Raw genomic sequence first — 22,144 nt, 5'->3', positions numbered from 1 at the left:
AGACCTGGGCAGTTCCAATGCTCCCCACCCCTGTCAAGCTGAGTATAGGTCCTCAGAAAGCACTTAAGTCTCAGAGTTGCCATTTCCTCATTTTCAGATTTCCTCTCTTACCTTACCGGTTGTTGGGAGGATCAAATAAGATAATGTCTGTGAAAGTATTTTGTGAACCAAGATCTGCTAGCTACTGAAATGTAAGAAGTCATCAGAAGAGGCACTTAGTAAATATCTGATTGATTTTTAATGATAAGATATTGTCTTCCCCTTTCTCCTTTACATTCAGCTCCTTTGAGGGTGTTATTTTGCAGGATTTCACTTTATATGGGTAGCAAAACCACTCCACATCCACCTGATACTGTGTGGTAGGTCCCCTAGTGCATTTCACCTCATAATTATCTTAAAATTTGATTGACATTTAAGCAAACCAACCAAAAAAGTCACAAGGTATGCCATGGTCACATTGATCACATAGAATTTGTCAAGATCAATGCATGTGTAACCCACTAGCATTTCAGAGCCTTTCTTGTGCTGCTGCGTCAGCCCACTAAAATTATACCCTAGGCAAAGATTATGTATATTTCTGTACTCTAGTGCATAGTTCATACATGAGAGTGGCAGATCATTGCTCTAAGCCCAGGCCAGAGAAAAAGAACATTAAAATGTGGCAGTATAATGGGGAATTTCACAAAAAGGTGACACTATAAAACAGACTCTTAAAACAACTCATTTATTTGTAAGTCTTTATTCTCTATTTGTTCTTAGCAAAGAAGACAATCTCTCTATAGTAACAGAATTCTATATGACTCATTAGAGAAATCTTTCAAACATGGTTATTCCTTAAAATGCTTCTGGAAGATATAAGGTTTAGTCTTAGGGTTTCTTCTCACTCAACTGGAGGAAAAAATAGAGATGCTAAGGGATAAGCTAAGTTGTATATTCCAGGGATTTGTTTATATAAACTCCTGATTCCTCATCTAGTTCTTTGGGCCCAAATAACGTGAAAGTAAAAATAACTAGAGAGCGACAGCTTGGCTGTGGTAAGCATTGTCTTCTCTTACTGAAGCTTTTCAATTCCAGTATTTTCAAACCCTATTCCTGAAAGCTATGGGAACCTGTTTTTCCCAAATTTAATCATACAGTGTCAACTGCAGGACTGGTATCCAGGTTTGAAGCATTTTGTCAACATATTGAATCCAGACCAGTTTTGAACTCTATTAACTCTATTGATGAACATATTTATGATGGTTTTTTTTTTGGAGATGGAGTTTCACTCTGTCACCCAGGCTGGAGTGCAGTGGTGCGATCTCGGCTCACTGCAGCCTCCCTCTCCCGGGTTCCAGCAATTCTCCTGCTTCAGCTTCCCGGGTAACTGGAATTACAGGCATGCGCCACCACATCCAGTTAATTTTTGTATTTTTAATAGGGATGGGGGCCGGGTGTGGTGGCTCACGCCTGTAATCCTAGCACTTTGGGAGGCCAAGGCAGGTGGATCACTTGAGGTCAGGAGTCCGAGACCAGCCTGACCAATATGGTGAAATCTCGTCTCTACTAAAAATACAAAAATTAGCTGGGCGTGGTGGCTTGTGCCTATAGTGCCAGCTACTCAGGAGGCTGAGACAGGAGAATTGCTTGAACCCGGGAGGCGGAGGGTGCAGTGAGCTGAGATCGTGCCACTGGACTCCAGCCTGGGTGACAGAATGAGACTCCATCTCAAAAAAAAAAAAAAATAGGGATGAGGTTTCACCATGTTGGCCAGGCTGGTCTCAAACTCCTGCCTCAGCCTCTCGAGTTGTTGGGACTAAATGTGTGCGCCACCAAGTCCAGTTAATTTTTTTTCTTTTTGGTAGGGATGAAGTCTCCCTGTGTTGCCCAGGCTGGTCTCGAACTCCTGGCTTCACTTGATCCTCCTGCCTTGGCCTCCCAAAATGCTGAGATTATAGGTGTGAGTCACTGTGCCTGGCCTGAAGCCTAATTTTTAATAGATGTTAGTAGCTAGTAACATTAAACTCATACTAAATACCAATACATTTTAATGTTTAAACCTGATAACATGTTTATGCATATATAGTTTTCTATAATAATTTTATTTTCATCAGATGCTTTTCTTTCTTATTCCCAAATCTCTCCCACTTTCATAATCAATACTGCAGGGAAAATACCTAAGAGGAGGAGGAAGTAGTGGATTTAACATTAATTATTATCTTCCTGTGACACCATGCTCTGCTCCCTTTGCCTGAAAAGTTGCAGGAAAATAATGGTGATGGGAAGGGCAAAACGTCCAACTGCAGAATTAATTATTTGTCCATTTACCCCCAAAATATATGGTGAGTGGCAGACATGTAAGGGTGTTGCTGTACTCTTGATATTGAGAGAGAGCACGAGGGACAGATATTATAACACAAATGTTTCAAGATGGAGAGTTTCTTGTACATAGTAAGTCATTTATGTATTGTATATTTTAATAAATATTTTTGTAGAGTACAAATAATTTTCTGTATGGAATTATTCTAAGATTTATCAAAATGTTTACCAGTTTGTAACCAAACCATTCCCAAAAGGGATCTAAAATAATAATTTTAAGAAAGAAAGAAATTAGAATGATATTGGGTAAAAGTTATACAGCTTTCTTTGTCTTTCTTTTTTTTTTCTGAGACCGAGTCTCACTCTATCGCCCAGGCTGGAGTGCAGTGGTGGGATCTTGGCTCACTGCAACCTCTACCTCTCAGGTTCAAGTGATTCTCCTGCCTCGGTCTCCTGAGTAGCTGGGATTACAGGCACCTGCCACCACACCCGGCTAATTTTTGTATTTTTAGTAGAGACAGGGTTTCACCATGTTGGCCATGCTGGTCTCGAACTCCTGACCTCAGGTGATCCGCCCGCCTCGGCCTCCCAAAGTGCTGGGATTACAGGCGTGAGCCACTGCGCCCGGCCTTAAACAGCTTTCATAAAACATTGGTTTCTTCTTTTATATTGTTCCTCATGGTAAAAACAGCAACATTTCTACATAAATGGTAACATTTGCACCATTTGCTTCATTTTAGGATCTGTGATTGCTCTTGGGAACGAGTCCTGCTGTAGCGTGAAGGGGAAGGTATAATTTGGAGCCAGACACAAGAAAAAAGATTTCTTTCAGAAGCAATATATTTATGTACATGTAAGAGTATCACAAAAGGATTAATAATTTCACCAAGTAATCTAGAGCTACATTTCATATGTAAGTTCTTCACAGAGCTATGACAAACTTTGTAGAACTCAAGCCTTCCATGGAAAAAAGGTTATAAAAATTCTTTTGGCTGGGCATGGTGGCTCATGCCTGTAATCCTAACACTTCAAGAGGTTGAGGCAGGAGGATTACTTGAGACCAGGAGTTCAAACTGCTGTGAGCTATGGTTGTGCCACTGCACTCCAGCCTGGATGACAGAGCGAGACCTTGTCTCTAAAAAATAAAAAGTAAATGTTAGAAATAACAGAACCGGCCAGGTGCAGTGGCTCATGCCTGTAATGCCAGCATTTTGGGAGGCCGAGGCGGGCGGATCACAAGGACAGGAGATCAAGACCATCCTGGCTAACACGGTGAAACCCCGTCTCTACTAAAAATACAAAAAATTAGCTGGGCATGGCGGCATGCACCTGTAGTCCCAGCTACTCGGGAGGCTGAGGCAGGAGAATCGCTTGAACCCAGGAGGCGGAGGTTGCAGTGAGCTGAGATCGCACCACTGCACTCCAGCCTGGTGACAGAGCAAGACCCTATCTCAAAACAACAACAACAAAATAATAATAATAATAATAATGTCTCTTTTAAAAAACAAATGCAATGGAGATAGCAAGCCACAAAGTGCATTACAGTATTAGTCATAATTATTTGCCTTGTCACTCTTGATAACTTATTTTGCATTCAGTAGAGTTAGAGAAGTGTATGGATGAATACTGATCACAATTCTTCTCCATGTGGACTTTAGAATTTTAGGATAATAGCTGACCTTCTTCCTTCAATAGGTAGACCCTTAAAGGAATCTAGGAAGTGCTGGCCACACAGCACCTCCATCAAGACAGGGCTCATTTCCAGCCCTGCTTAAGGGAGTAGTGAGATATTTGTTGCAGTCTATGTGTGATGTTGAAGGAAGTGAGGAAAATAATCTTCCTTAATTATTACATGGTGCCCATGACCTTATTTATTATTTCACTAGTAAAGAAATAAATTGTATTTCTTCTTCAACATATTCACAATGAATCTCTGAGATACAGGAATATGCTTATTCAGTCAAGAAAGGTATTTATTTATATAAGAGAAGCAAGTGCTTCAGAAGAAAACTTCCTACTTAACAACAGAAGGAAATACCTTCTTAAAATGATCAAGCCAGTAAGTCTAAGGAAAGGGGGGAAAGGAAACAATAATGAAATATAATACATAGTAAAAATAAAATGGAAAGAATAAAAAATATCAGTTACCACTAAAAATGTGAATGAGTTGAATCTCTGTGTCAAAAGACAAACTTTTATATTGGGCTAAAACAAAATCAAGCTATGTCTAAGGAATTCACCTCTAAGAAAGTGACTATGAAAGTTTGCAAATAAATGACTGGGCAGATATATGTCAGGGAACTCCAAAAGCAGGAGTGTTTAACCTGAGAAAGCTGATTGCCAAAAATAACAACAAAAAAGGAAAAAAGCAAAACAAAATAAACAAAAGCAGGAGTGCCAATATGAGCAAATTCAAGGCCAGAAGCATTAAACAGGAACAAGAGGCTGGAACGATTGAACAGACTGTGGCGAAGATTGCTAGATGCTTATACAACGTCCATTCCTCTTCATCCTTGCTAACAAAACTTCAATTTAATTTGGAGCAGCAGTGTGTCCAGATTTTTTTTTTTAAGTTAATTTTTCCATCTCCTTTTGTACTTAGGGGTAGACAGTAAGTTGTAGGTGGCTCATGCCTGTAATCCCAGCACTTTGGGAGGCCAAGGCAGGTGGATCACCTGAGGTCAGGAGTTCGAGACCAGCCTGGCCAACGTGGCGAAACCCTGTCTCTACTAAAAATACAAAAAAAAAAAAAAAAAAAAAGGCCGGGCACGTGGCAGGCGCCTGTAATCGCAGCTACTCAAGAGGCTGAGGCAAGAGAATCGCTTGAACCCAGAAGGCAGAGTTTGCAATGAGCCGAGATAATGCCATTGCATTTCAGCCTGGGTGACAAAAGCGAAACTCCGTCTCAAAAACCAAAAAACAGTAAGTTGTAAGCAGAAGTTAGTGGATGGGGCCTGCTGAAATCTAACTCACCTGGATTACTCATTTTTACTCTTTCCTCCTTCCTGTCTGGAATACGTATGTGATGGCTAGAGCTGCAGGAGCCATCTTGCAACCATGACTTGAAATATGGGTACCACACACTAAAAGTGACAGAGTAGGAAGACAGAAGCAGCTTGCATTCCAGATTACCATACAGCTACTATACCAGTCCTGGACTTCCTACCTCCAAACATCTTTTATATGAGACAAATACAGCTTCATGTATTTAAGCTACTATGATGTGTGCATTTATGCAGCCAGCCCAATTTCCTGTGATATGAATAGAAACATGACAAAGATATACAAGTTATCAGCTATTATGCACTTAAAAACAGTGCAAAATAAAAATCAAAAAACAAGGAGCATTTGATGAAATTATAACCATAGTGGTAGATTTTAATACATCCCTTTCAGAATTTGATGGAACATGAAGTCAAAAACAAGCAAGAATATAGACAACTATAATGATATCATCAGAGGCTTATTATATACACATATATAAGAGTGTATGTGATTAGTAAATAGCATAAAAACCACATATATATACCTTGCAAAAAGGGAATATGCAATCTTTTTTTTTTTTTTTTTTTGAGATGGAGTCTCGCTCTGTCACCCAGGCTGGAGTGCAGTGGCACAATCTTGGCTCACTGCAATCTCCGCATCCCAGGTTCAAGCGATTCTTCTGCCTCAGCCTCCTGAGTACCTGGGACTACAGGCATGCGCCACCACGTCTGGCTAATTTTTTTATATTTTCAGTAGAGACGGGGTTTCACTATTGGCCTGGCTGGTCTCGAACTCCTGACCTCGTGATCCGCCCTCCTTGACCTCCCAAAGTGCTGGGATTACAGGCATGAGCCACTGCGCCCGGCCCAATCTTTTTATATGTGTATGGAACATTTACAAAATCAATCGCATATGTGGCCATAAAAGATTGTGTAGGGTACAAAAGAAAGATGCTGGAAACAGTCTGTTCTACAGCTTGCTGGCAAAATGACCTTGTGCAAGTTACTTAACCTTTCTGGGCTTTGTTTCTTTGGAGAGTGGAGATCATCATAGCCAGAATTTTAATCTTTTATCATTATTACCATCCCTCCCAGCCTAGCATTTTCCAGCCTGAGGCCCATTTACCTATATGAAGCTGCTAGTGCCACATGTCACTAGCTCTATGTAGAAGCCATCGATGGCTGTCACTGTTTCCCATTGGAGGGTCAACAGCAGGCTAGAAGGTTAGCTTTTCTCGAATGGGCCTCAACTGAACAGTGAACACAAGGCTGTCTACTACAGAATTCAAGAGCACCAAAAGAATGTTAAATGGATGAATTGTTATTTACAGGAAAAGAAACAGGCACCATGTTTCCAATTATTCTTCATTTCAGACAACGACTCGCTGTTTCCATTGGCCAGCACAGTAGCTGAATGGGGAACACTATGGAGTAAACCTGCTGAAGAAGGATGAATGTGGGCCAGTGAATATTTTTGACACAGTCCTAGCTTTATTTTTGCTTATTGCTGGCAAGCTAATGAGAAAGTCAGTATAAAACAATTGACAAAAACTTTGTAAATAAGGCTTAAAAGACAAGAAATCTTTATAGCTCCCCAAAAGATACACTTTTTGTACCAACAAGGATCATTTGCGACGTAAGATAGAACTTCCAAATTTAGCTGTTGGTTAAAAAAAGGAAAGCAATAATATAAATCTTTTTAAAAACCCACAAAATAAAATATTTTTAGTATCACAAAATCAAAATATTAAAGCACATGAAAAACTTAAAAATACATAAAGGAAAGATAGATTTCCATAAATTAGTACTTCAATATATACAAATATGTGAATCTGTTAAGAATACCATTAATTGCATATTTTAGGAAATTATTATTTCGTATAAATTAAAAATATATAGGATATGTTACAAATTACAAATATTCAATGTTTTGATAAAATAAACTTTAATAAAAATAATAAACTTTGAAGTTTATCTCTGAACTTAGAGGGAAGGCAGAAATGAACTGAATATAGTAAGTTCCTCAATTCATTTTAGGTCACAAACCAGGGATAAAATAATCAATGTCAACTGGGAGTAAATGGGGTATTTGTTCATTTGCTTTTGGAGATCTGTAATAGCATCATCAGAGTAATATTTGTTTTTTTGGGTTTTTTTTGAGTGGAGTCTCACTCTGTCACCCAGGCTGGAGTGCAATGGTGCAATCTTCTCTCACCGCAACCTCCACCTCCCGGGTTCAAGCAATTCTCCTGCCTCAGCCTCCCAAGTAGCTGGGACTACAGGCGTGTGCCACCATACCCAGCTAAATTTTGTATTTTTAGTAGAGACGGGGTTTCACCATATTGGCCAGGCTGCTCTCAAACTCCTGACCTTGTGATCTGCTTGCCTTGGCCTCCCAAAGTGCTGGGATTACAGGCATGAGCCACTGGGCCCGGCCTATTTGTATTTTTGTATGTTTAATCTCAAACATGTTGATGTACAAATAAAGAAATGGAGGGTAGTTATTTGGGTGTCCAAAATCTTTCCTAACTCTCTAGATGTTCCTATTTTTTCTTAGCATTATTTTAGGGTATCAATTCTTCACCAATACCTAATCCTTCCTCTCTTTTAAAAAATGTTGTGGGATTACAAAATTGGCTGTCATCTTTCTACTTAGAATGACCTGACTAACTTCTGCACTCATAAATATTATTTCCCTGTCTTTGCTTAAGCTATTGTCAGTCACAGAAGCTCCATCTTTTCATATGTGGGAGAACAACAAAATCAGGAAGAAGTTTCTTCCACCTACTCTATCTATCTGTCTATTATCTATCTATCTATCTATCCATCCATCCATTCTATCTCTCTCTCTCTATCCATCCATTCTATCTATCATCTATCTATCTATCTAATCTAATCTATCTATCCATCCACCTATCCATCCACCCTATCCATCTATCCACCCATCCATCCATCCACCCACCCTATCTCTCTCTCTCCCCATTCATCCATCCATCCATCCATCCATCCATCCATCCATCCATCCATCCGCCTATCTATATACCCACCCTATCTATCTATCTATCTATCTATCTATCTATCTATCTATCTATCATCTACCAGTTATCAGGGAGGGAGACAAGTGGGGAGGAGAGAACAGACTTGCCCTGTCTGAATTGTACTGGAAACTTAGTCTGTACTTGCTCTTGTTCTATAACTCTACTCAAGAGTGCAATATTGTTAGAACCAAATGAATTTTTTTAATTCAACTTGGCAGGTAGCAGTAAATATTTACTGGTTTGAATTATCAATTCTCATCAAGATTGGTACTGAGAACTATATTAAAACAATCAGGAGATTTTTCTTAAAGGATCATTTTTTATTCCAAAATTTGTTATTGTAAAATGTGTGTGAGTCTGTTTAATCACGTCAGGCACAGGATCATCTTGCATTCCTGCCTTCTCCCAACATGTGGAGGTCAGATGCCTTGTGCTGCCCTCACCTCATGTCGGGAAGAGATACCACAAAGTAATTTTGTAGGATAAAGAAGGATTAAGAAGAGAAAACGGGTTCTGAGGAAAATGCAACGTATGAAATCAGGAATCTCCCTTTCCAAGGAACTTTCGAAGGCTTTTAAAACCTTTCTTGTCCCCGCTATTGTTTTCCCATCACCAGGCAAGAAAGTTCAGTTTTTCAGATTAAGAGTGCCATCTGTGTCTCTGAAAAAAGACACATATTGTGGAATGAAAAGGAAACGGTGGAGTGAGGGATAAATGAGCATCAAAAGTCTTTAAAGGGTGGGGCGCGGTGGCTCACGCCTGTAATCCCAGCACTTTGGGAGGCCGAGGCGGGCGGATCACGAGGTGAGGAGATCGAGACCATCTTGGTTAACACAGTGAAACCCCGTCTCTACTAAAAATACAAAAAATTAGCTGGATGCGGTGGCGGGCACCTGTAGTCCCAGCTACTCGGGAGGCTGAGGCGGGAGAATGGCGTGAACCCGGGAGGCGGAGCTTGCAGTGAGCCGAATCGCGCCACTGCAGTCCAGCCTGGGTGACAGAGCGAGACTCCCGTCTCAAAAAAAAAAAAAAAAAAAAAAAAAAGGTCTTTAAACTCTGGAGAAGCAAAGTGAAAACTCAATTCAATTTGTCAGTACTTCTGGTTACAAGAAAATCTGTAGTAAATGAAGACTATGTTGTTTTGTTGTTTTGTTTTGATTTGTTTTTTTAATTCAGCTCCTACAGGAGAAGGCTGTTTTTGTTTTTTTAAGCTGCTCCTCGTGGAGCAGCACCGAGTCAGCTGAAAACTATGTTTCTCTGTGTGTGTGTTTTTGTTTGTTTGAGACGGAATCTTGCTCTATCACCCAGGTTGGAATGCAATGGCACGATCTCAACTCACTGCAACCTCCACCTCCTGGGTTCAAGCAATTCTCCTGCCTCAGCCTCCTGAGTAGCTGGAATTGCAGGCATGCACGACCACGCCCGGCTAATTTTTGTATTTTCAGTAGAAATGGGGTTTCACTAAGTTGGCCAAGCTGGTCTCAAACTCCTGACCTCAGGTGATCTACCCACCTTGGCCTCCCAAAGTGCTAGGATTATGGGCTTGAGCCACCATGCCCGGCCAAGACTATGTTTTTATAAACCTAATTTGCATTATCATTCTAGGACTCCGATATGTCCCTCTTCCACTTGTCAATAAAAAAATTCATCTCACCCAGAATCCAATCATTTCACATGAGTCAGAATGCATGACTGACTCAAGGTTCAACTATCTGTAGTCTTTTTCCCTTATTAGATTTAACATTTCCTCCAAGATGGGCTTGTAGGTCAGGTACTTCGTCACTCCCAGATAGCTACAGAGTTTTGCTTTATTGTGTCTGTTGTATGAATGTGTGTGTGTGTGTGTGTGTGTGTGTGTGTATTCAAAATATGATGTATAAATAAGTATTTGAATAGTGTTATAAATGCAAGTTTGAAGAAAATATTGATTTTTGTCAATTCATTCAAGGAAAACACATATTCACTAATGCAAATATCATGTTACAGAATCCACCTGATTTTCATTTGTTTAAATCAAGTAATTTTTAATCAACTTCTACAAATTTGACTCAGTCATTTCTCATATGCTGGGGATCAAAATCTCTCTACTACATTTAAGTCATTCATCATAGCTATCAAGCATTACACAAAGATTTACAGTGGAATTAATACTATGGATAAAGTATAAGTGGTTGTTCCCCAGTTGCATCTGACAGCATTTCCATTTTCAGTGTTTCTTGAAAAGTCCAACATCAGGTTTGTATACATCAGAACCTTTCTTGCTGCAGTTACTATAGGAGACAGTTCCGTGGCTTTTCATGGTGTACAAGAAAGGTAGATTTCAATTTCTATTATCTAACTTTGCTAGGTCTTCAGGTATGCTCATCAATAAATTAATTCTCGGCCGGTGCGGTGGCTCACGCCTGTAATCCTAGCACTTTGGGAGGCCAAGGCGGGTGGATCACAAGGTCAGGAGATTGAGACCATCCTGGCTAACATGGTGAAACTCTGTCTCTACTAAAAATACAAAAAATTAGCCGGGCGTGGTGGCGGGTGCCTGTAGTCCCAGCTACTTGGGAGGCTGAGGCAGGAGAATGGCGTGAACCCGGGAGGTGGAGCTTGCAGTGAGCCGAGATCACGCCACTGCACTCGAGCCTGGGTGACAGAGCAAGACTCCGTCTCAAAAAGAAAAAAAAAAAAATACAGAAATTAGCCTGGTGTTGTGGCGGGCGCCTGTAGTCCCAGTTACTCGGGAGGCTGAGATAGGAGACTGGCCTGAACCCGGGAGTCAGAGCTTGCAGTGAGCTGAGTTCATGCCACTGCCCTCCAGCCTGGGTGACAGAGCGAGACTCCGTCTCAAAAAAGTATATATAAAATAAAAAATAAATAAATAAATAAATAAATTCTTGTGTGGACAGATTAATGAACTCCAGATCAACTCTTCGAAGGCTCTTCATTGCTTTGGTGGAAGGTGAAAGGCTCACACTAGGTCTTCATTAACAGCTCTTCTCCACCTGGCCCCAATCTACCTGCTACTATGTCCCTTCTGTGCTGGTCCCACTGATCTCCTCATTGTTTCCCAAAATACACCCTGGACATTTCCAACTTCAGGCATGTACTTAAGCTGTTCTTCTCAACTAAAATATCCTCTTTCTTTTGCTCTACAAACCCAAGTTCTATCTGTTCTTTGTCAATGTTGTATTTCTTAATTATACCAAACAATACATAAGTATATCCTCATTAGAAAAATATTCAAACAGGCTAGGCGAGGTGGCTCATGCCTGTAATCCCAGCACTTTGGGAGGCCGAGGTGGGTGGATCACCTGAGGTCAGGAGTTCGAGATCAGCCTGGCCAACATGGTGAAACCCTGTCTCCACCAAAAATACAAAAAGTTAGCTGGCCGTGGTGGTGGATGCCTGTAATCCCAGCTACTTGGGAGGCTGAGGCTGGAAATCGCTTGAACCCGTGAGGCGGAGGTTGCAGTGAGCTGAGAACGCACCATTGCACTCCAGCCTTGGCTACAAAAGCGAAACACGATCTCAAAAAAAAAAGAAAGAAAAATGTTTAAACAATAATAAAGAAGTATACATACGGTAAAAACTGAAAGTCCCTATTAATTCTAGCTCTTCCCCTCTCCCACCTGCCAACTGTATTGCCCTTCTTCCAATTTGCTAGTTATCCTTCCGACTCCTTTTCACTGCGTTTAATAAACCTATACAGTTTTTGTTTTGCTTCATTTTTAGGTAAGTGGGGTTACAGTATACACTCTGTCCTGTGGCTAGCTTTCTCCTCTTCAAGACCTATATTAAGTTTCCTCTCTCTCCCCAGAAACCTCCCTCACCATTTCAGCATCCAATGACCTCCTCCCTGTAACCCTGCCTTGGATTTCAAAAACTTGGTATCCTTGGAACCCTATTGGCTTCTGATTCATCTCTTTATGATGTCGGGTTGTTTAACTTTTTTATGTGTGTCTTATCACTGACATGTAAAATCTTTGAGGGGAGGAATGTTATCTTGATCTTTTGCAGCGTTTAGAACTGCCCAAAATGGGTCTCCAGCCTGATTTTATTGAGTAAGTGAAATTTAGGTTTCCCATTTCCTGATCTAAGATGGGAAAGCTCTGCTCCAATGCAGGGAAAAATTAAAATGTACTACGATGAAGTACTTCAGCGTTTTCATGCCCTCTCCTAAGAATTCTCTCAATCTGTTGTACATGGTGGGTTTGTGGATTTCTATTAATATAAATCAGCTGAGAAGTGCAGCAACTTTGTGAGAAGCCAGAGACCCCAGGCAAAAACTTTTCTTCTCTGACCTGTCAGACCAAGGACAGCTCCATGAGTTACAAACCCTCAGAGATGAAATCATCACAGTGAAAGGGAGGTTTACAGCACAGGCTGATGTGGGAAAAGGTTGTGAGGGAAGCACCAACTAGCCAAGGGGAACCCACTCTCTCAGATGTTTCAGACTTTTAGAATTTCAGCTCTCACTGAACCAGCTTTCCAATGGAATTAGTCACTGGTATAACAGCCACAGCAATTCAAAAGGCCTTTCATTTTTCCTTTTAAATTAAAGCTGTAAAGTCGAACTTGAAATTCCTTCAAAAAATGTTATTTTCTCAGCATCACAGAGAAGGCAAAACAGCCAATATAACATATCCGTGTTTTATGTTAAATGCTGTCCCTTGAACAAGTTACTTAATCTTTCTATGCCTCAGTTTCTTTATCTAAAAATGAGTATAACATTTGTGCCTACTTTATTGAATTTTGAGCATTAAAATGAGATAATTTAGTGCAGTATGCAGTGAAGGCTGGCTCACAGTAAATTCTCAAAATTGTTAGCTATGATGAGGGTGATCATGTTATGACTCCTCACGTCTATGTCAGCAGCTACAACGGCTCTCTCTCTCTCTCTCTTTCATAAAGATAGAGTCTGCTGTGTCACCCAACAGTGCAGTGGCATGATCATAGCTCACTACAGCCTCAAACTCCTGGGCTCAAGCGATCCTCCCACCTCAGTCTCCCAAGTAGTTAGGATTACAGGTGTGAACCACCATGCCTAGGTGAAAGGGTTTTCTATGTGAGACTTTAGCCAAAGAAGGCATACAAGAACACCGTTGAGCTGTAATAATGGTGAACATTATGAACAATATTTCTTGGGAAATTCTATTTAATTCCTTCATCCCCATTACAGTGAATTTGCTTAGAATCTTTATTCAACAGACTATTGCTTGAAAATAAATGGGTTATTAAATGGAAAAATCTCTTCTTGTGAAAAATTTTCTCTAAAATCCTATTAGTCCTAACTAGATAATACATTCCTTTTGACATCTTACATGTCTGCTATTAATAATGTCAATTCGTAAGTCTAAATAACCAGTTGAAAGGATCTAACTTAATTAAGAATTTTGCTTTATCAAAAAATTTTCTATTGTCTCAAAAAAGAGCTTCCAGATCCTTCAAAAGAGGCCATTAATCAAAGCAGATAAAATTAGTTTTAGTTACTAAATAAATACTTAGAATACTGCAGATAATCAAAGTAGTTAAAATTAACAGTCAAACTGTTAATTTTGTGGTCTCAAATAGTTATCGAGACACTGTAGACATTACAGAAAAAATCTGAAGCAATGAGCTGGTTAACTCAGATACAACGATATTTGGGGCATCACTTGATTACGAGTTTCAGATTGAATTATTCTGTTATTCAATTGTTCGCTTAGGCAATGCCTATATAATAAGTTAACTTAGGCTATCTTAATAATTGATGTGTGTTTGTTAGTGTATTGGCTAAGGACATAGGACTTTGGATGAGAAAATGAGGGTTTCAGCCGGACACGGTGGCTGGCCGGGCGAGGTGGCTCACACCTGTAATCCCAGCACTTTGGGAGGCCAAGGAGGGCAGATCACTGAGGTCATGAGTTCGAGACCAGCCTGGCCAATAGGGTGAAACCCGTCTTACTAAAAATACAAATATTAGCCAGGCGTGGTGGTGGGTGCCTGTAATCCCAGCTACTGGGGAGGTTAAGGCACACAAATTGCTTGAACCCAGGAGGTGGAGGCTGCAGTGAGCCAAGATTGCACCACTGCCCTCCAGCCTAGGTGGAAGAGCTAGATGCTATCTCAAAAAAAAAAAAAAAGAAAACGACGATTTAAATTTCAATTTGGTAACTTCCTACATAAGTGAACTTGGGCAAATTATTTAACCTTTCCAAGCCTCAGTTTTCTTATCACTAAAATGTAATACTTATTTTGCTGGCTTGCAAGGGTAAAATGAGGTAATATACATAAAGAAAATATACATAAAGGCTTAACTGGCACTTAGTAGGTAGACATTGAATTAATTCTTTTCCTTTTTAAGTCACTTCAGTTTCTCAGCCATGATATTATAATAAATAAATAAATACATAATATGTCAGGTGGTGATAAGCGCTACAGAGAACAGCAAAGTGGGAATCCTTAATGTCTACCAATGGGGACAGGGGTAGCTAGGATGAGAAAAATAGAAGGGGACATTAATATGGTGGCTTAGCCTCAATCCATGCATAAAGATTGTCAAGGTGCATGGGGGCAAGTTGTGTGGCTTTTTTTAAAAGCCTTTATTGTTTCATAATTGTGTCCTTCATAATCAGGCAGACACAGCCTAAAATTATACAGGAAGAGTGGCAAAGAGGAAGGAGTCAGGAGTGAGAAAGCAGAGGAATGAGGCATGGGAGGCTAATGAGCTGTAGGGCCAGCCATTGATGTCAGGATCCTCAGAACTAAAAGTAGAAGCCATCAGCCTGGAGACTCACACTTACCACTGATACCCAACAATGCCATCTAGATGGTGGTGAGTTAGTTGTAACAGCAGTTTCTTTTGAGTATTTTAAAAAATGATTATTATAAAAAATTAAATAGCACATTACAGAAAGGATATAACCTAAATACAGAAAACTGAAAAGATTTAGGAAAAATAAGTCACCAATAATTCCATTAGCCTAATTCATTTAATATCAGCATTTGGGTTAATTTCCTTCTAGTCCTTTTTCGGGTGTATATTTAAAGATAAGTGAAATCACACTGTATACAGTTGTGGATCCTGTTATTTTAAGTATAACATTGTCTCGTAGCATTTTCCTTGTTGCTAACCAGCCTTTCATAACTATCCTTTTAACAAGTGAATAATATATCATTAAGTAAATGAACAGTAATTTACTTAATTTAACTATCTCTGTATATTGTTAGATGTTTAGAATCTTTCCAATTTCTTGATATCATAAATATCACATTAGTATACATTTTTCTGCGTGTTTTCTTTTCCACATTATTTTTTTTTTTTTGAGACAGAGTCTTGCTCTGTTGCCCAGGCTGGAGTGCAGTGGTACCATAACAGCTCACTGCAGCCTCAACCTCCCAGGCTCAGGTGATCCTCTCACCTCAGCCTCCTGAGTAGCTGCGACCACAGATATGTGCCATCATACCTGGTTAATTTTTTATATTTTATAGAGACAGAGTCTCACCGTGTTGCCCTAGGCTGGTCTTGAACTCCTAGGCTCAGGCAATCCTCCTGCCTCAGCCTCCCAAAGTGCTGGGATTACAGGCATAAGCCACCATACCTGGCCTTCTTTTCCACATTTTAGATTATCTTCTTAGAATTGACTTTCAGAATTTTCAAAACATAAAACGTTGCAGGAGACGGACATTTTATGACTCTTTATACTTACTGCCAAATTGCTTTTCAAAGGGATTATAACAATGCCCAGTCCCAAGAATGGTGTAATGGTGTATGAGAGTAGCAAACCTCATCATACCCTTGAAAACAGTGGATCATTTCATTAATTTTTTTTTTTTACAGCTTCAGTTTCCAGGTTGTGATATAAGCAGGTAAACAAATAGTATGTCAGATGCTGATCAGTACAATGGGGAAGAGGAAACTGGAGAGAGGGGATGTGGCAGGGGAAGTGTTGCTGTTCTATACAGGATGATCAGGAAAGGCCTTTCTAAAAAGATGATACTTAGGCCGGACGCAGTGGCTCACACCTATAATCCCAGCATTTTGGGAGGCCATGGCAGGCAGATCACCTGAGGTCAAGAGTTTGAGATCAGCCTGGCCAACATGGTAAAATCCCATCCTGTCTCTACTAAAAATACAAAAAGTAGCCCAGCATGGTGGTGGGCACCTGTAATCCCAGCTATTGGGGAGGCTGAGGCAGGAGAGTCACTTGAACCCAGGAGACGGAGGTTGCAGTGAGCCGAGATCGTGCCACTGCACTCCAGCCTGGGCAACAAGAGCGAAACTCTGTCTCAAAAACCAAACAAAACAAAACATATTTGAATAAGAGCCAAAAGAAGTGAGGGATTAAGGTGTAAGAACTGCCTGAGGAAAGAGGGTTTCAGGCAGAGAAAACACTAAGAAAGGCCCTAAGACAGACCCATGTCGGGCAATGTTTGGGGAACAGCAAGAAGGCCAGGGTGGCAGTGCCCAGTGAGAAGCGGGCAAGGAAGGAGATGAGCTCAGAGGGAATGTGGGCAGCCAGGCCATTGAAGGCTTTATCAGCCATTGTAAGGATGTTTCTTTTACTCTGAGTAAGATGAGAAGGCATTGAAGGGTTTTGAGCAGAGGGGATTTGGGAATTGGCCTGTGTTTTATATGATTACGTTAGCCAGTGTGTTCGGAATGGGCTAAATGTGCTCGAAATCAAACTCAGCATCTTTCCCGGCAAACCTCCTACAGTCTCAGCATCTCCATCCTCTGACTCACCCATGCTCAAAACCATAGTCATCTTTTACATCCCAAAACCAATTGTCGCCAAGCTCTGTCAATACTCCCTCTGGAATGTCTCTTGCATTTGCCTTCTCTGTCCATTCCCACCGCCAAAAGCCTACCATAATCATTTTCTTTTTTTTGAAACAGAGTCTCCCAGGCTGGAGCGCATGGGCATGATCACAGCTCATTGCAGCCTCGACCTCCCAGGTTCAAGCAATCCTCCCATCTCAGCCTCCTGCATAGCCGGAACCACAGGTGCACACTGCCACTCCCAGCTAACATTTGTATTTTTTGTAGAGATGGGGTTTTGCCATGTTGCCCAGGCTAGTCTCGAATTCCTGGGCTCAAGCAATCTGACTGCCTTGGCCTCCCAAAGTGCTGGGATTACAGGCATGAGCTACCGTGCCTAGCCCCATAACCGTTTTCTAACTCATCTCCCGGCCTTCTACCTTTCTGCTCACCCTCGTACCACCCGGTGCCGCTAGAACAATCTTCCTAGCAAAGCTGATCACTCGTGTTATCTTATTTGTCTCCCTGCTCTTCACCACTCAAAAGGTCTAAATTCTTCAGAATGGAATTCAAGCCCTACCACAATTTGATCTTAATCTAGTGCTCAAAACTTATCTCCCATTGTTTTATTCAGAATTAACTGTGCCTTCCTAACAAGTTCCTTGAACCAGCTCTGTACTTTATTACTGTACATTTTTGCTTACATCGTCTCCACTTCCCTACACCTTCTGTGTAAAACACTCTTCCCTTGGGCCGGGCGTGGTGGCTCACGCCTGTAATCCTAGCACTTTGGAAGGCCGAAGCGGGCAGATCACAAGGTCAGGAGTTCGAGACCAGCCTGGCCAACATGGTGAAATTCTGTTTCTATTAAAAATACAAAAAATTAGCCAGGCATGGTATCGCGCGCCTGTAATCCCAGCTACTCAGGAGGCTGAGGCAGGAAAATCGCTTGAACCTGGGAGGCAGAGGTTGCAGTGAGCAGAGATCGCGCCATTACACTCCAGCCTGGGCAACAAGAGTGAAACTCTGTCTCAAAAAAGCAAAAGAACACAACAACAACGAAAACACCCTTTCCTCAAAGCCCCACCCAGAAATCCTACCCACACTTCCGGGATCCCAAATATCACTTTCTTCATGAAGCCATCCCCACTCTCCCTGGCTGGAATGATGTTTTTTTTCTTCTGTGCCCCATAAGTTCTATTCCACTACTCACACATTCTGTACCACATTATACTATCGTTTTGTGAATATACTTTCCTTCCTGCCAGGTGATAAGCTCCTTGAGGATCTGTGTCTTGTTCATCGTTGTTGCTCCTACAGCACTTATTTCGATGCCTTGAACATAGTAGGTTTCCAAGAAAGGTTTGTGGACTTGAATTCTCCAAGGCCTTGTTGCCAATTTGTTCTTGCAACAGAACTAGAATTCAGGTCATCTGATTCCCAGCTCCCTATCCCTTTCCCAATACCATTCTCTCTCTGTCTTCCTTCTATGATTCATTGTCATCTCATCTGAATGACATTTGAAACCGCTAAGGAATTTTACGGAAGAGTGACTAAACAAAAAACAAATGCTGGAACGTATTTTCCATGTAGCTATTTAAGCCGAAGTGAACCTAATGAAGGGGCACTAAAAATCTGATCCTGAATAAAAAATAAAATAGAAACAAACAACAAAAAAAATGGCACATATATGTCTAGAAACGTTTTAGCTTCTTAGGGCTTGATTTTTGGCTTGCATTAATCTTATAGGAGTCCAGTTGCCATGTTTCTTGGTAAGCTATAAAGTTGTAGTCTGGGGGAAGAAATAAAAAACAAGTAAGTGGCCGGGTGTGGCGGCACACGCCTGTAATCCTAGTACTTTGGGAGGCCGAGGCAGGCAGATTGCTTGAGATCAAGGTTTTGAGACCAGCCTGGCTAACATAGTGAGACCACATCTCTACCAAAAAAGATACAAAAATTAGCTAGGCGTGGTGGTGTGTGCCTGTAGTCCCAGCTACTCAGGAAGCTGAGTTGGGACGGTTGCTTGAGCCCAAGGAACAGAGGTTGCAGTGAGCTTAGATCTTGCCACTGCACTCCAGCCTCAGTGACAGAGTGAGACCCTGTCTCAAGAAAAAACAAAAACAAAAACAAAAGCAAGTAAGTCTATTTTTCTGTTTAAAAGTTCTTAGCAACATTTTTAGCCCCTAATAATATGAGAGGGTTTAAACATTTGGGAACGAGGCCCTGTGGCAAAGCTTAATTTGCAATTATTCCAATCCTCCCCCTGCCTTCCCAACTTGGAAAAATAGACCAAGGAGCTACTGTTCTAAACTGGGTATCCTCTTCGGTATTTGAAGTTTAAAAAGTAAATTATACCCGTGATACATGTTATATACAAGTATAATATATGTAAAATGCAAATAAAATTGTCATAGCATTTAACAACTAGTAATCGTTAGCATTAATGATATACACACAAGAGTTACTTGTGAGCGAAGAACACTGATGCCCTTAGGAAAAAGAAGATTTTACCAAGTTAAAATATATATTTTAGAGAATGGTTTAATATTTTAGAGAATGGCTTAATATTTCAGAGAATGGTTTCTCTCCTTGACAGTTTTGTCTCTCCTCTCCACTGAAACTTAGAAGAGGGCAGGATTGCTGTGAAGAATGTCCTATTGAGGTTTTCACAAATTCGAATGAAATGGGATGAAATTAAAACCCTCCACTTTACAGGGAAAAGGGATGAAACTGAAGCACTCATTCATCTCAGTCTACTCCATCTCTATCTGAATGTTACAGCAGAGGCTGACCTGTGAATCTAATGTCAATTGTGATAGAATCGTAGAAATGAAAGCAAGCTCTGAAATAGTTCCTTCTACCTTCGATCCTCAGTGGGTGAGCCCTGAACCATTACAAACAGGAGTTAGTATTTAAGAAACTTTCTCATAGGCAATTTCCTCCAACTGCACCCTAAATTCTACTTTACAGAACTTCATAGACCATTTTTCCTGTGCTCTACAATGAAGATATGAAAACAGCCTTTTGCCACAGCTAATGATCCTAACCATTTTTCTATCGCTTGGGTTACATTTCTGGACTATAGGGAGACAACCTAGAGCAATGGGTAAGAATTCAGAATTGGAGACAGAGTTGCGCTTAAGCCACAGCTGTATGATCATAGGTAATTGACTTAAGCGCTCTAAGCTTCAATTTCCTCACCCATAATGCAAGGATGATAATACCATCCAGCTGATAAGATAACTGTGAGGACTTGTCTAGAACCAGTGCTGTCCAATAGAAACATAATGGAAGCCCCAATGTGAGCCACATGTGTGATTTAACATTTTCTAGTAGCCCATTAAGAAAAGTAAAAAGAAATAGGCAAAATAAATTTTAGTGCTATATTTTACTTAACTCATGTCCAAAATATCATTTCAACATGTAAAAAATGTTCATGAGTATTTTACATTCTGTTTTTTGCACTAAGTTTTCGAAGTCCAATGTGTATTTCACATGTACAGGTTGAGCATCTCTTATTCGAAATGCTTGGGACCACAAGTATTTCGGATTTCAGATTTTGGAATATCTGCATATACATAAATGAGATATCTCGGGAATAAGACCCAAGTCTAAATTTGAAAATCATGTGTGTTTCATATACATATTATACACATGGCCTGAAGGTAATTTTATATAATACTGTTAATAATTTTGTGCATGAAACAAAGTTTGTATCAATCGAATGATCAGAAACCAAAGGTGTCACTCTCTCAACCACCCATGGGACAATCTGTGCTTGTTTGGCAACATCATTCCTGACGCTCATTTATGTGCTACTGATAAGCAATCATTTTCTCACATTTATTTAGACATAAGTACTTAACAGTAAAAAATATAACACAACAGCTGAGCGTGTTGGTTCATTCCTGTAATTCCAGCATTTTGAGAGGTCCAGGTGGCTGAATCACTTGAGGCCAGGAGTTCGAGACCAGCCTGGCCAACATGATGAAACCCCGTCTCTACTAAAAATACAAAAATTAGCTGGGCTTGGTGGTGCATGCCTGTAATTCCAGCTACTCCAGAGGCTGAGGCAGGAGAGCTGCTTGAACCCAGGAGGATCGCTTGAACCCAGGAGGTGGAGGTTGCAGTGAGCCTAGATCGTGCCACTGCACTCCAGCCTAGGTAACAGAGTGATATACATATATATATGTGTGTGTGTGTGTATATATATATATATGTATATCACTCTGTTACCTATATATATATACACACACACACGTATATATGTATATATAACATACTATTAAAATAGTGAAAAAAACAATGTGTTCAGAGTTACTAATCAGCACAGCAGCATCCCTTAGAATACCTGTGTCATGGCCAGGCATCGTGGCTCACACCTGTAATCCCAGCACTTTGGGAGGCCGAGGCGGGTGGATCACGAGGTCAGGAGATCGAGACCACGGTGAAACCCCGTCCCTACTAAAAATACAAAAAAATTAGCTGGGCGTGGTGGCGGGTGCCTGTAGTCCCAGCTACTCGGGAGGCTGAGGCAGGAGAATGGTGTGAACCCACAAGGCGGAGCTTGCAGTGAGCCGAGATCGCACCACTGCACTCCAGCCTGGGCGACAGAGCGAGACTCCGTCTCAAAAAAAATAAAAAATAAAAAAAGAATACCTGTATCACTTGCTAAACAGCAGCAACAGCAGAGAACAGCAGGCTTTGTCACCACCAACAATGCCACTTGTAGCATCATAGTCCTCAAAAAGTTTTGGTTTTTGGAGCATTTTATATTTTGAATTTTCAGATTAGGGATGCTCAACCTGTATAGCATACCTTAATTCAGACTAACCATATTTCAAGCGCTTGATAGCCACATGTGACCAGTGGCTACCATACCGGAGAGTACAAGTCTAGGAAAAAGGCTGTGAAGCATTTCACATTATGCTAGGCATAGAGAATTCTAGAAAATCATCATGGATGTTATTGTTAGAGGACTGTGTAATCTTCTCAAAGCATTCACTTCTCTAGACTGACCCTGTCTATCCTGCTCTTAGAAGTACCTGGAGAGGTTCCACTGCTCAAGCTTGAGCTCTTCAGTTACTTTAAGG

General features: G+C 40.8%; 1 protein-coding gene across 3 annotated transcripts in view; it reads right to left on the bottom strand.

Moving 5' to 3' along the window:
• MKLN1 (muskelin 1) overlaps positions 1-22,144 on the bottom strand; it is a 381,688-nt gene that overhangs the window by 308,611 nt on the left and 50,933 nt on the right. The window contains exon 2 of one of the 3 annotated variants that reach the window (XM_054656300.2): positions 6,612-6,722. The exons of the other annotated variants lie outside the window; for them this stretch is intronic. The gene's annotated coding sequence lies outside the window, so the exon portion shown is untranslated. The remainder of the gene's footprint in view (positions 1-6,611; positions 6,723-22,144) is intronic. 3 annotated transcript variants of the gene reach the window in all.

This window comes from Pan troglodytes, chromosome 6 (assembly GCF_028858775.2).
Source record: "Pan troglodytes isolate AG18354 chromosome 6, NHGRI_mPanTro3-v2.0_pri, whole genome shotgun sequence".
In the NCBI taxonomy this organism is placed as follows: Eukaryota; Metazoa; Chordata; class Mammalia; order Primates; family Hominidae; genus Pan; species Pan troglodytes.
This window is presented reverse-complemented; position numbering and strand designations above follow the sequence as displayed.